Here is a 12,851-nt window from a genome sequence, read left to right on the forward strand (position 1 = left end):
TTAACATAGTTTGGCCCCGCAGTTTTTTTTATGACATACTTTATTTTAAATGATTTCCTTCGTAAATCTTCTATGATAATGACGAAATAGCCCTTACATTCTATAATCTACAATCAGAGCTCTACCATATTATGTCTTGGACAAGCTCAGTAATAATAAAGGTATAAACAACCCGAGTCGCATTTCCCTACCAATATATAACGCACGGATAGAAGAGGCTTAGATCTTATAGCGTCCCGGTTACACCCTTCGCTTATGGACCGGTGTGTGAAAATTTCGACAAGAGACAATAGGGTATATTAGGACGTATAGGTCTTTCTGAGAAATAAATAGTTCCGTCATTACTCATCATAACCAGTGACGGTGCTCAGCACAAAAATATGCAGTTTACGAGAATGGAATATTAAAATTAAAAAAAATGATGTGTCATCATCATCAGACTTATTAGACTACTACTGGCACATTTAACTTTGGACATTGAATATATATTAAGCAAATTTACGATGGCGGAAAACGAGACGGCCGCATATTACAGCATGTTAGATTATTTCAATAAAAAACACGATTGAGTTTCAAAGATTATGTATTAATTTTCATGGTCGCCTTGTTTATAATGATGTTTATATAATATTGTTAAATGTTAAGAAAATAATGTGCATAGCATACAAATATATTTAATAACTATTCTCCTTTATTATGTCTCTTAGTTTAAAGAGATGTTTCAAATAAATTGGTGACCATATTTACTAATTTGGTGAAATTCTTAATTAAGCTGCCCCATTATTTCGAATAAATAAAAGAAAAATATTAATATCAAATAGACAGTAACATTTTTGTTTGTAGATAAAGATAGAGATAACCGATACCGGTTTGACAAAAGGTTTTAGTAAAAGTCAAGAGCTTCAAGTTGCTACAGGAAAACAATGATTACGAAATATAAACAGTTTTATTAAGGCCATTGTATGAGAGTGCTTTACTTCGGAAAGATGTTAAATAAATCATAATTAAATTACGTATACGGATATGGCCGGAAACCGTGGAAAAAAGGGGTTTCCTCGAAGTCACGTACATTTTAAAGGTTAAGAGTGTGTATATTATATAGACCTTACGACATTTCTCTCAATTAAAATCGAGATAATTACATCATTTAATCAGTTGTCAGTTACAATAATATAATGATGTTTTATTGGATAGAAGGAGGCGTTACTTTGAGGAATACCATGATATACATCAACAATTAATTTCATTTGTTATATAATACGCGTTTTGTTTAATTTGTTATATAATACGCGAAAACTAGGAAGAAGCTGAACGATGCCATTTAAAATTGCTCCAATCTTTATTTACCACACCCCACTGATGCTTCAAAATGCACAATCTAAGCACGTTTAAGATTTTAACTTGGACTTTCATACTATCATCCAAACCCCGGTTGACTTCTTAAGGGCAGATGTCTGCAATATGCTACTTCCTGTGTCAACCTTTATAGCTTTGTGTGTTTCATCAAATTCAGTCCACCCGTAACCGAGATTAGGCGACAGAAAGACAAACAAAATATTAAAAAAAAACTTCTGTTTTTTAAGTAGAAAGCTGTTATTTTGACATCACAAACAGGCACTTCAATTTGTTTGTAGAGATGTTAAGAATTTTCTTGATTTGAAAAAGCACCGTTATTTTTATTCGATGCTTTGAATTTCAAACGATATCGTTGTCATATGTGTTTTATTAGTCTTTGTACAATTTTCGACGATGCAGCTAGCAGGTATTATTATTATTTTTTTTATAAATTTTAAAGTCAAAAGAGACACGAAATAAAAAAAACAACCTATGATATTTATCTAGAAATAACTTCCTTGAATCACTAATCAGCAATCTCATCATCACATACGCGATTTGCATTCAGCATACTCAAACGAACAAAAAACAATCTCCAGTACCTATTAGGTGTGTTTAGTAAAGAGGAACTGAATTAATTCTCCTTCATTACGAACTTTAGCCATAAATGGAAGTACGAAGAACAATCTTAATAAATGCAAGTTGATGTCGTTAGTATAGTTGCGTCCGCGAGAACAAGGTGCAAGAGGCTATCTGGCGTCATAATAACATGCATAGAATACGGAATGATCAAGTTGAAAACAACAATTTTGACGACCTCCCTGGCACAGCACTGTTTAAGTGGAAGGTCCCGGGTTCGGTTCCCGGCAGAGGCAAATTAGGAATTCAGAATTTCAGAGTTTTATCTGCCCTGGTCTGGTGGGAGGCTTAAGTCTAGTTACCCCTCTATCAACAAAGAAGCGATTTAGCGTTCTAGTACGATTTTGCGTAGAACAGGTTAGCCCGTTACTATCCGAGTCTACATCATCACTTACTAGCAGGTGAAATTGCAGACAAGGGCTATCTTGTTGTGGATTAAAGAAATATATATATATATATATATATATATATTGTGTTTCACAAGAGGAACGCCTCGAAAGAACGCGACCAACCAAAGGCGTGATGACCTCGCATTCCTCGCAAGGACGATATTCATATGAATTTATAGACATCTGAACCGGACCAGACAACCAAGTTACGTACGTCACTAAAATGACGAATTCCTACATAACGAAACGGTACATAAAATTTGACGGTATTTGTATTTTGAAAAAAGTAGATGCAAGTTACCGTAGTTGTTCATTGAGCACTGTATGTTAGGTAAGTATACTTTAACATGCAACAGGGGTCTCAATAGTACGATCGAAACCGCTACCTGCAAAACCTACGATAAACTATTATATCTAGATCAAATATTGGATAGAAGCAGGAATTATTTGCGGAATTCCTTAATATACAGGTGTTTGACTATACACTGATAACTGTCTTAGCAACAGGTGTGTACAACTTGCGTGAAGAGTACATTTTTGAAAATCTGTTAGGTGCCGAATATAAAGATAATAATAGATTGCACCAGACAGATTTTTCTGGTTTTCGTCGATTTTAGCTAATCAATGTTTATTGTAAATCTAGGTTAAACTATCAAGCAGAAACGTAACTAAGAATACCGACTAGAGAAATATTCAGTTATGTAACACTTGGCTGATGATCGGGTTACGAAGCCACGACATTGATCTGAACATGGGTACAGAATATTTTGCTCCAGTGGACCTGATCTGTTGTATGATTGTTGTTAGTTAATTTTGTTAAAAATTACTACGAATATCAACATTGTAAATAACATTGATATTGTTATTAATTCACGAAGGTATTTGTCAAGTTCAAACTATAAATACCAATGTACCAATTACGTGGTAAGGTGACCATTAACAGAGATTCAGATTGCTTTAACTGATTTGCATTATGTGAGAAAACTAACACTGCTACGGTAAAATATACGTAATATAAAATTAACTCGCATTAAAGTTATCCGTCTTGTCAAAAAATTCGGCATTACAGAATTTGATTCGCCAATCATCCGGTGCCTCCGCTATGTCAAATCCAAAATCAATCGGGTTCATTATATATCACAGCGTTTGTCTGATGCTTTTCCATTCGATAGGGAAAGAATTTCCAATAGTAAATTAAAATATCATTAAAGATTTTTCAATCATTTTTTTATTACTTTCTTGTCAGCTCCTTTTCAGTAGAATATAGAGTCACTACAATAGTCAGACGTGATATTTTAACAGTACTGATAACAAATGAGGCGTTCTTGAAATTAATTAATTTTGTTTTATTTTAATTTCTTATGCTAGCCCAAACTCAAAATAAGCGAACGAACTTGTGGCTTCTGACGTCAATTTATGAAGATTAATTTCAGGACATAATAGTCTGTGTCAAAATCTATAGTTCCATCTAGATTCTAGATGCTTTAAATTTAACATGTCACTTAAGTGAGTCCTCAAAGAAACAAACTTGTATCTCAAACATACAAAGAAAGCCTTCTACTTTCTGTTTCGGTGGATAAAGGGAGATATAAGAGGCATACGCTTTCAACTCTTCAGTTTAGAGTCATCAATAGCCTATAGCAGTTTTGTGCTTTGTTAAAGGCCTATCTTCGGATAGGCTTTTAAACTGGGGAGGATTTGCTCATAACCACCACGGTGCACGCTAGGCAGACGGGTCGGTGATCGCCGTAGATGGTACTTATTATTAAGATAATTTTTATCCGCGGGAAGATGAGAGGTGGTGACAACTGCATTCTGATCAGCCGTCACCACACGGCGCAGTTTAGTAAAGTGTTTTATTATAAAAGCGACGTTTTTAGACTGAACACTTAGTGCAAATATTATGGATACTCAATGTGCCTTTCACATGCGATGATTGTTCCGATCAAGTGGAAACAACCTCGCCCTTTAATTATACCACTATCGCAAACAACGGCTTATTCTCTGCTCTGTTTTAGTTTTGTATCATGGAACTAATTATAAAATAAATAAAGAACGTTGTTGCCAATAACGAAATTTATTTTGCACCACTATTATATTGTCTTATATTTTCATACTCGTGTTTTGAAATGGTAATTCCAAATATTGTTAGTAAACTACTTAACATTAGTTGAACAAAAAATTACGCGGTATAAAAGCTCGCGATAAACATTTATGTTAATATGCGAATTTATAGTGAGAAAAACCCAATATAGAAAATACGGACAAATAAAAGTAGAGAGAATAAACGTACTATTTTGCTTGTTGTATGGAGATTTGAAGCGGTTATAGCCCAGTGGGTGGGACCTCGACTTCACTTTCGGGGGGCCGAGTGCGAATCCCAGCACGCACCTCTAACTTTTCTAAGTTACGTGCGTTTTAAACAATTACAATATCACTTGTTTCAACGGTGAAGGAAAACATCGTGAGGAAACCTGCATACCTGAGAGTTCTTCATAATGTTCTCAAAGGTGTGTGAAGTCCACCAATCCGCACTGGGCCACCCCTTCTCATTGTGAGAGGAGACCTGTGCCCTTTAGAGAGCCAGTAATGGGTTGATATGACGATGATGGAGCTTCTGAATCGCTTCTGTATATATGCGTGAAAGCCACTTCAAGCGTAAATACATAACGTGTCGGAAGCGGTGGCATGACGGCAAAAGAGGGCGTCAAGTCGTTTGGCGTGACGACATATGATTCAATTTTACTGTTACAGCGTGACAGATGTTCCACATGTTAAGGAGTAAGGAAGTTGGTGGAGTCCGTCCAAGCTGCCAGTCCCGATTAGTTACACTTATATGATTATAGTAATTGCGGTTGTGTGGTGGTTCTATGCCCTAAACCCTATTTCCTATAAAAGATTACTCCTTTATCCAAAAGCGAGACCTTTATAAGCTGATAAAGCAAAAGTCTTCAAAAAATGTATCAGATTTTTAATCATTCGGGTATCATACTATATCTATATATATAAAAGAAAGTCGTGTTAGTTACTTCACTTATAACTCAAGAACGGCTGAACCGATTTAGCTGAAAATTGGCAGGGAGGTAGTTTAGAGCCAGGAGAAGGACATAGGATACTTTTTATCCCGTTCGACATCATTCCCGTGTGACTTGACATGTAACGTCAGTCACTATAAAACGTGGTATAACAAAAAAGAATCAGACTTGGAATAACAAAATTGACGTATAATGACAGCTATGTAATGACGTATGGATGACTATTTGATATTTGTAAGAAATCAATAATATAACTATTTCTATTAAATAAATAATTAACATTATTGCCCAATTGCCCATTCGTATAAACAGTGAAGTGAACTATAAAACTCGGTATGGTTAAAAATTTAAGTTTTTAGGTGAAGTGAAGTTTAATTAATAATGCCGCGACCAAGACGATCGAATCTTTCCCGACAAAGCCGTGATGCAAGAAGAATACGAAATACTGCAAATGAAAGGACTGAAGAAGAACAAGAAATTGCACGTGAACAGCGCCGCGATAGTATGGCTCGACTTCGTGCTTCTCAATCACGAGAGCAAAGTGAAGCAGCCCGTGAAACAGCTCGGTTGGCAATGCAGAATCGTCGAGCGAACAACAGAGGTCAACAAATAGATAATTTGCGACGCAGAACAAGATATTTATCAAGTGCTGATTTGAATCGAGCAGCGTTTCAATACGATTGCAGCAATGATTACAGCTTGCATCCTAGCGTTTGCATTGGGCAAATGGACGTAGTTTGCGAGTATTGTGGTGCATTAAAGTTTTCCGGAGAAACGCCTGGATTATGCTGCCTTAATGGTAAAGTGAAATTGCCATTGTTGACTCCGCCACCTGAGCCATTGTATTCATTGCTTTGTGGCGAAACACAAGAATCACGCCACTTTCTTGCAAATACTCAAAAATACAATGGTTGTTTCCAGATGACGTCATTTGGGGCAGATATTATCGAAGAACGGGGATTTAATCCGACATTTAAGGTATTTATTTTTGTACTTATATAGAATGTAGTTAAAGAATAACTTACTTTATCTATTGGTACCTATGTAGTATATTTGCTAATTCTGAACTCTACTCTCCCACCGAAAAAAGTGTTTATAACCCAGTTAATACTGTCTGGTTTTTATTTTGTAGATACAAGGACAGATTCATCATCGAATTGGATCATTACTACCTTTCGAAGATACACAGAATAAATTTTTACAAATATATTTCATGGGCAACATGGAAGAACAACTTGATCGACGCCTAGAGATCAATGCAGGAATGAAGCGAGCAATTCTTCAAGACTTGCAGTGTCTGCTTCATGAACATCATGCGTTGGTCAGGTTGTTTAAGAGTGCTTTAGAGCGCATGCCAAGTGATGACTATAAAGTTGTTATCAAAGCAGATAAACGACCATCTGGAACACACGAAAGGACATTTAATGCTCCAACAGTAGACGAAGTTGCCATCCTGATTGTTGGTGAACAATTGGAAAAACGCGATATTGTGCTTACACGTCGCGATACTGGGCAACTGCAACAAATATCTGAAACTCATCGATCATATGACACATTGCAATACCCGCTGATGTTTTGGCAAGGAGAAGATGGATATTATTTTAATATTAAAATGAAAAATCCATTGAATGGTGAGTATCAGTATCATAATTTATTTCATTTATTTGTGAAAGACACTGATTTAAAATAATGCTTATTAAAAAAATGGTTAATGTCTGTATTGTTTGCCTTTAAAATTTGCCTTTGAAATGGTTAATTATCAAATTTTTAATTTCAGGTGAAGAAACTACAAAGAAAGTTAGCTCAATGAATTATTACGCATATCGTTTGATGATTCGTCAAAATGCTGACAACTATTTGCTGCGGTTTCGTCGATTGTTTCAGCAGTATTGCGTTGACATGTATGTAAAAATAGAAACGGAACGTTTAACATTCATTAGGTTGAACCAAGCCAAACTGCGTTCTGAGGAGTACATCCATTTACGTGATGCAGTTAATACTGAAGGAAATGCAGCTAATATTGGTCGATTAACTATTCTGCCGGCGACATACATTGGTAGTCCACGTCATATGCATGAATATGCACAAGATGCAATGACATATGTTCGTCATTACGGTCGGCCCGATCTCTTTATTACTTTTACCTGTAATCCAAAATGGATAGAAATTACTCAATTGCTGCTTCCCGGACAAACATCAAGTGATAGACACGACATCACAGCACGTATATTCAGGCAAAAAATTCGGTCCCTGATGAACTTTATTGTTAAACAACGCGTCTTTGGAGATACTCGATGCTGGATGTATTCAATCGAATGGCAAAAGCGAGGCCTGCCGCACGCACACATTCTTATTTGGTTAGTGGAAAGAATTCAGCCTGACCAAATAGATGATATCATATGTGCTGAGATTCCTGATTATGAAGTCGATCCAGACCTACATGATGTTGTTACTACTAATATGATTCATGGACCGTGTGGTGCCATCAATCCCCAATCACCTTGCATGGTCGATGGAAAGTGCTCTAAACGATATCCACGGAAATTAACGGCGGAGACTGTCACTGGCAATGATGGTTATCCGCTGTATCGGCGTCGATCACCAGATGACAACGGTCGAACTGTCACAACGAAAGTGAAAAGAATGGATTTCGTTGTCGACAACAGTTGGATTGTTCCATATTCGCCACTTATTTCTAAATCGTTCAAGACACATTGCAACGTTGAATACTGCAATTCAGTTAAGTCCATAAAATATATTTGCAAATATGTCACGAAAGGCAGTGATATGGCGGTTTTTGGATTGCAATCCTCGAATACCAACGATGAAATTTCACGCTATCAAGTTGGTCGTTATGTGAACTGTAATGAAGCGATTTGGCGTATATTCGCATTTCCCATTCACGAACGTCATCCTACTGTTACGCATTTGGCGGTGCATCTGGAGAATTCAGCATTCAAATTACCGTTAAATCTTCAAACTATTGAAGAACCAACGTGTAATATTGCAAAACACTCAGCAATGGCCAAAGTTTTAGCGGTATCGAAAATCATCATCTGGGACGAATGCACAATGGCGCATAAACGTGCATTAGAAGCACTTAACCGAACATTAAAAGATTTACGCAATGACTCGAGATGTTTTGGAGGAGCAATGATTTTACTTTCTGGTGATTTCCGCCAAATACTGCCAGTAATTCCAAGATCTACGGCTGCCGACGAAATAAACGCTTGCCTCAAATCGTCAAATCTATGGCGCCATGTGAAGAAACTGCAACTGACAACAAACATGAGAGTTGCATTGCTTAATGATACATCTGCTGAAGATTTCTCGGAGCAATTGCTGACTATCGGTAATGGTCAAGTACCTGTCGATGAATCGAGCGGATTAATATCATTTCCAAATAATTTCTGTAATTTTGTCTCATCAAAAGACGAACTTATCAACAATGTATTTCCAGAAATTATTTCTAACTACAAAAATTATGAATGGATGAGTGAGCGAGCAATTTTAGCGGCTAAGAATAAAGATGTAGATGACCTAAACAACATAATTCAAAATAAGATCATTGGAACAATGCATTCATTCAAATCTATTGGCTGCGTCACAAATGAAGATGAAGCCACCAACTATCCAATTGAATTTTTAAACTCTTTGGACGTGCCTGGCTTACCACCGCACAATTTACGCCTAAAGGTTGGCTCCGTAGTAATCATGCTTCGAAACATAAACCAACCAAAACTGTGCAACGGTACGCGTTTGGTGGTTAGAAAATTGATGAACAATGTAATTTACGCTACGATAATGATAGGAAAATTCAAAGGTGAGCAAGTTCTCATTCCGAGGATACCGATGATCCCAACCGATATGCCGTTTGAATTTAAAAGACTTCAATTTCCGATACGTCTTGCATTTGCCATGACCATCAACAAATCACAAGGCCAATCCTTAAAAGTTTGTGGTTTAAATCTAGAACATTCATGTTTTTCCCATGGTCAATTATACGTGGCATGTTCACGGGTCGGAAGACCATCTGCGTTGTTTGTTTTTGCGCCTGATAATAAAACAAAAAATGTCGTGTATCACAAGGTACTTAAATGAAGAGCAACCTATGTACTAAAATACAGAAATAATTATGAATGATTGATGTAGAAATTTAATTTTTTTTGTATTTTTTCCAATAAAAAAAAAATCTGCTTATTTATTGACATTAAGGCGGAACAAAGTTCGCCGGGTCAGCTAGTAAATTTAATAAAATAAAAACACGAAACTGGCTGCTCCGACGCGGGTTAGTTGACTTCAGTAACTTACTGTGACTCTTAGTAAATGATAGTTATCTATTAGTAATAATGGCGTACAATGTGTTCTTCGAGACGAGAGACGAGACTTCCAACTATCATCATTGCTTAACTTAACTATGATAGATAAAGCTTCACCACAATACTTCACATAAAGATAAAAATATAATTACCTTTATTTATGTACTGAATTTAGACTTATTTCAAATAAATTTGAATATGAGCGTAATTAAATCACAGTTTACACATAATTGCAATATTTTGGTAACAAAAAACCACATGGCTATAAACATCCTGTTACGTTTTTATACATTTATTTCATTTGGCATAAAATAAAATATTATTATTTTAGTCAAACTAAAATTGCTAACATGTTTTATAGGTTATTACGGATCGATCTTTTCTAAGAACGTCTTAACATTGTAATATACTTAATTAAGGTTTAAGTCTCTCATTAAAGAAATATATGTATAACAAAGTTAAGACGCTCTTGAATAATACAATAATGGTAATAGTAGCATGAAGCGGTGATAGCCTAGTGGGTAAGGCTTCGGATTACTTTTAGGGGGGTCGCTCGTTCAATCCCGGGCACAAACCTTTAACATTTTGGAGTTGCGTGCGTTTTAGACAAACATCTTAAGGAAACCTGCATGCCTGAGAGTTCTCCATTAGTTTCTCAAGGGCGTGGCCAGTCCTCACCCTTCCTACCTGAACCCTTCTCATTCTGGGAGGAGACCCGTGCCCTATGATGAGACTAAATTATGTGGCCAAAGGACGATATTGTGCAAAGACAAATTGATGGACAAGTAGGTATACAATCTCAGTTACGATGAACCTGAGCGTGAGACTCAGAAATTAAGTAAGCCTTCAGTCTTTTGTTGCTTTAACAAATTACTTTTTATAAAAACCTTGCAGCAACTGAGCTCAATAGCGTAGTGTAATACTTCACACGACCACCAATATAACGCTGTAATGATAGCCGTGTCTCAGGTACGCTTACAATGTATTTCAATAAATATTGAATTTACTTATATAAACAGACGTCTGGTATAATTTTAAAAATAAACATAAAATCTTAATTCTAGATTCCAATATCAACAATCCCAGCTTACTAATGTCTGATTTAACAGCACTGAGGAATCAAATGCATGAACCTTCAACTCTTCTCAATCAATAAACTGTAATTACAAAACAAAATATACGATGAAAAACATCGTTTCAATTTCTGACTTTACGCCTTGTAGTTTTTATTCACTGGGCGTCGTGCTTCTACAATAATTCAAGACACACTAGCCTAGTCGGGTAAAATTCTTAAATAACTCCTATAATTTAGGTAAATAAAAATGGCTAAAAATATCCCATTAAAGTTTATTATGGAATGGAATCCACACGGAGCTCTATTCTAACTGTTTGTTTGACCACAGTAGGTACGAACCGAATGAGTTCTTGCAAATCAAAACAAAATGGGATGGTATTGGAAAACCTCCTCCTCTTTTTATGGGGTCTGCTAATATAACCACTATGGTCATTATTATATTCAATGATAAATTAAACATATTAATAATATTTTGATACGAGTTTAAAAGCTGTCCATTAAATATCCGATGCCCACGTTTTATGTAAGTACGGTCGACTAATCTGTATTTTTTACAGTACATAATTATCAAAGGTTATTGTAACTTACGGTCACCGTACCCATTAATTATACTGTCAGCTCAAATTAAAATCTTTAGGCAATTCTTCCGTTCAAACACTGAACGCCCTACAATTATTTGAGTATGCCTGACAGGTTTTTTGAAAAGAAATATATTTTTCTGTGTACACCGATTAGGGCGTATATTGTTTTTATCGGCACGGAAACCTTTATTAAAGGTGTTTTTAAACACGCGTTAACTTTTATTGAGTAGTTTATTGACTACATCCAGTAACAGATTCCTTTTGTGGTTTTTTTGAATAAATTGTTATAGCTATTGGTACTACAAATACTCGTATTCAAACCATCGTGAATAAGTTTAAAGAAATGCAATATTTATTTGAGAATAATTCTGAATATTCTCGACTTCGAAAAAAAGTTTAGAACCCGTAAGTCCGGCTGGCACAGGAAAGAGTTTAACGGACAAAATATTATAAATTTCTATTATTTTTAGGATGATGACTCGCAAAACAAAACAAAACACTTTTAGAAAACACTTTGAAGTACGTGACTTTCGCTAGTTATACTACTTAGATAAAAGTTGTATTAAAATACGTAAAGCATTTTAAGCGTTTTCGTACAAAACTCGGATATAATATATATATATTAGATTTTCTTCGTTGGAGTTATTTGATGCAATATTAAATTACAGATCACTTTTAGGAAGCTCAGAATCACTCTGTTGGTGACGAAATCTGAAATGCGGGATGCAGTTAAACGACCAATGTTACCGACAATGCTAACCTTAAGTTAAAGCCATCCCATCAAGTTCATTTTTCTTCTGGACAATTCCCTTCATTGTCCGGTAGACCGAGGGACGATGGGAAGTCAAGGTGCTGAAGTGTCCACCACATCGAAAAAAACGATATCAAGAGAGTCGCAGGAAGTCGCTGGACAAAAGACTAGTGTGAAAATCTCTATAAACACGATTGGTATACTAATCACTCCTATGTACATCCGTCGTAATGATAATGTTAATAGCCTAGTTTTTTTGGCTTAAAATATAACCCAAAAAAAACGCACCTAATATTATATACAAATCATCTTTTGTAAAAACTACATAAATATATAACTTCTTTTGTTATTTTACTACATGCATTGTTCACCTTAAACGCATTATTATCAATGAAACAGCCAGAGGTAAAGTTGGCGATAAAACTAAAATCATTGAACTTGGACGAGGCACGTACATCCTTTTAATCGACGTAATGTCTTGAATTGTAATCGTTACCTTCTGAATCCCGTATGATTCAATGCATGGACGATATGTCCTTGCTTACTCTTGCGCAACCTCTGCAGGAGTAGAGGGTGCGTCACGATCATCTGGCCCACGATGGGTAACACGATTAAGCTACTGGTATTGTAGAAACCGTCTTTCTAAAGTTTTCCTGTAACCTATTGCTTTCGGTCGCAACGTTCACATCGATTTGGTCGCATCGCTTACTACAGACAAATAATATTA

At 35.9% G+C, this 12,851-nt stretch overlaps 1 protein-coding gene across 1 annotated transcript in view; it reads right to left on the reverse strand.

Annotated features, from left to right (window-relative positions):
* Window positions 1–12,851, reverse strand: part of LOC120625671 (nuclear migration protein nudC) — a 44,389-nt gene that overhangs the window by 3,881 nt on the left and 27,657 nt on the right. The window lies entirely within an intron of this gene.

This window comes from Pararge aegeria, chromosome 8 (genome assembly GCF_905163445.1).
Source record: "Pararge aegeria chromosome 8, ilParAegt1.1, whole genome shotgun sequence".
NCBI lineage: Eukaryota > Metazoa > Arthropoda > Insecta > Lepidoptera > Nymphalidae > Pararge > Pararge aegeria.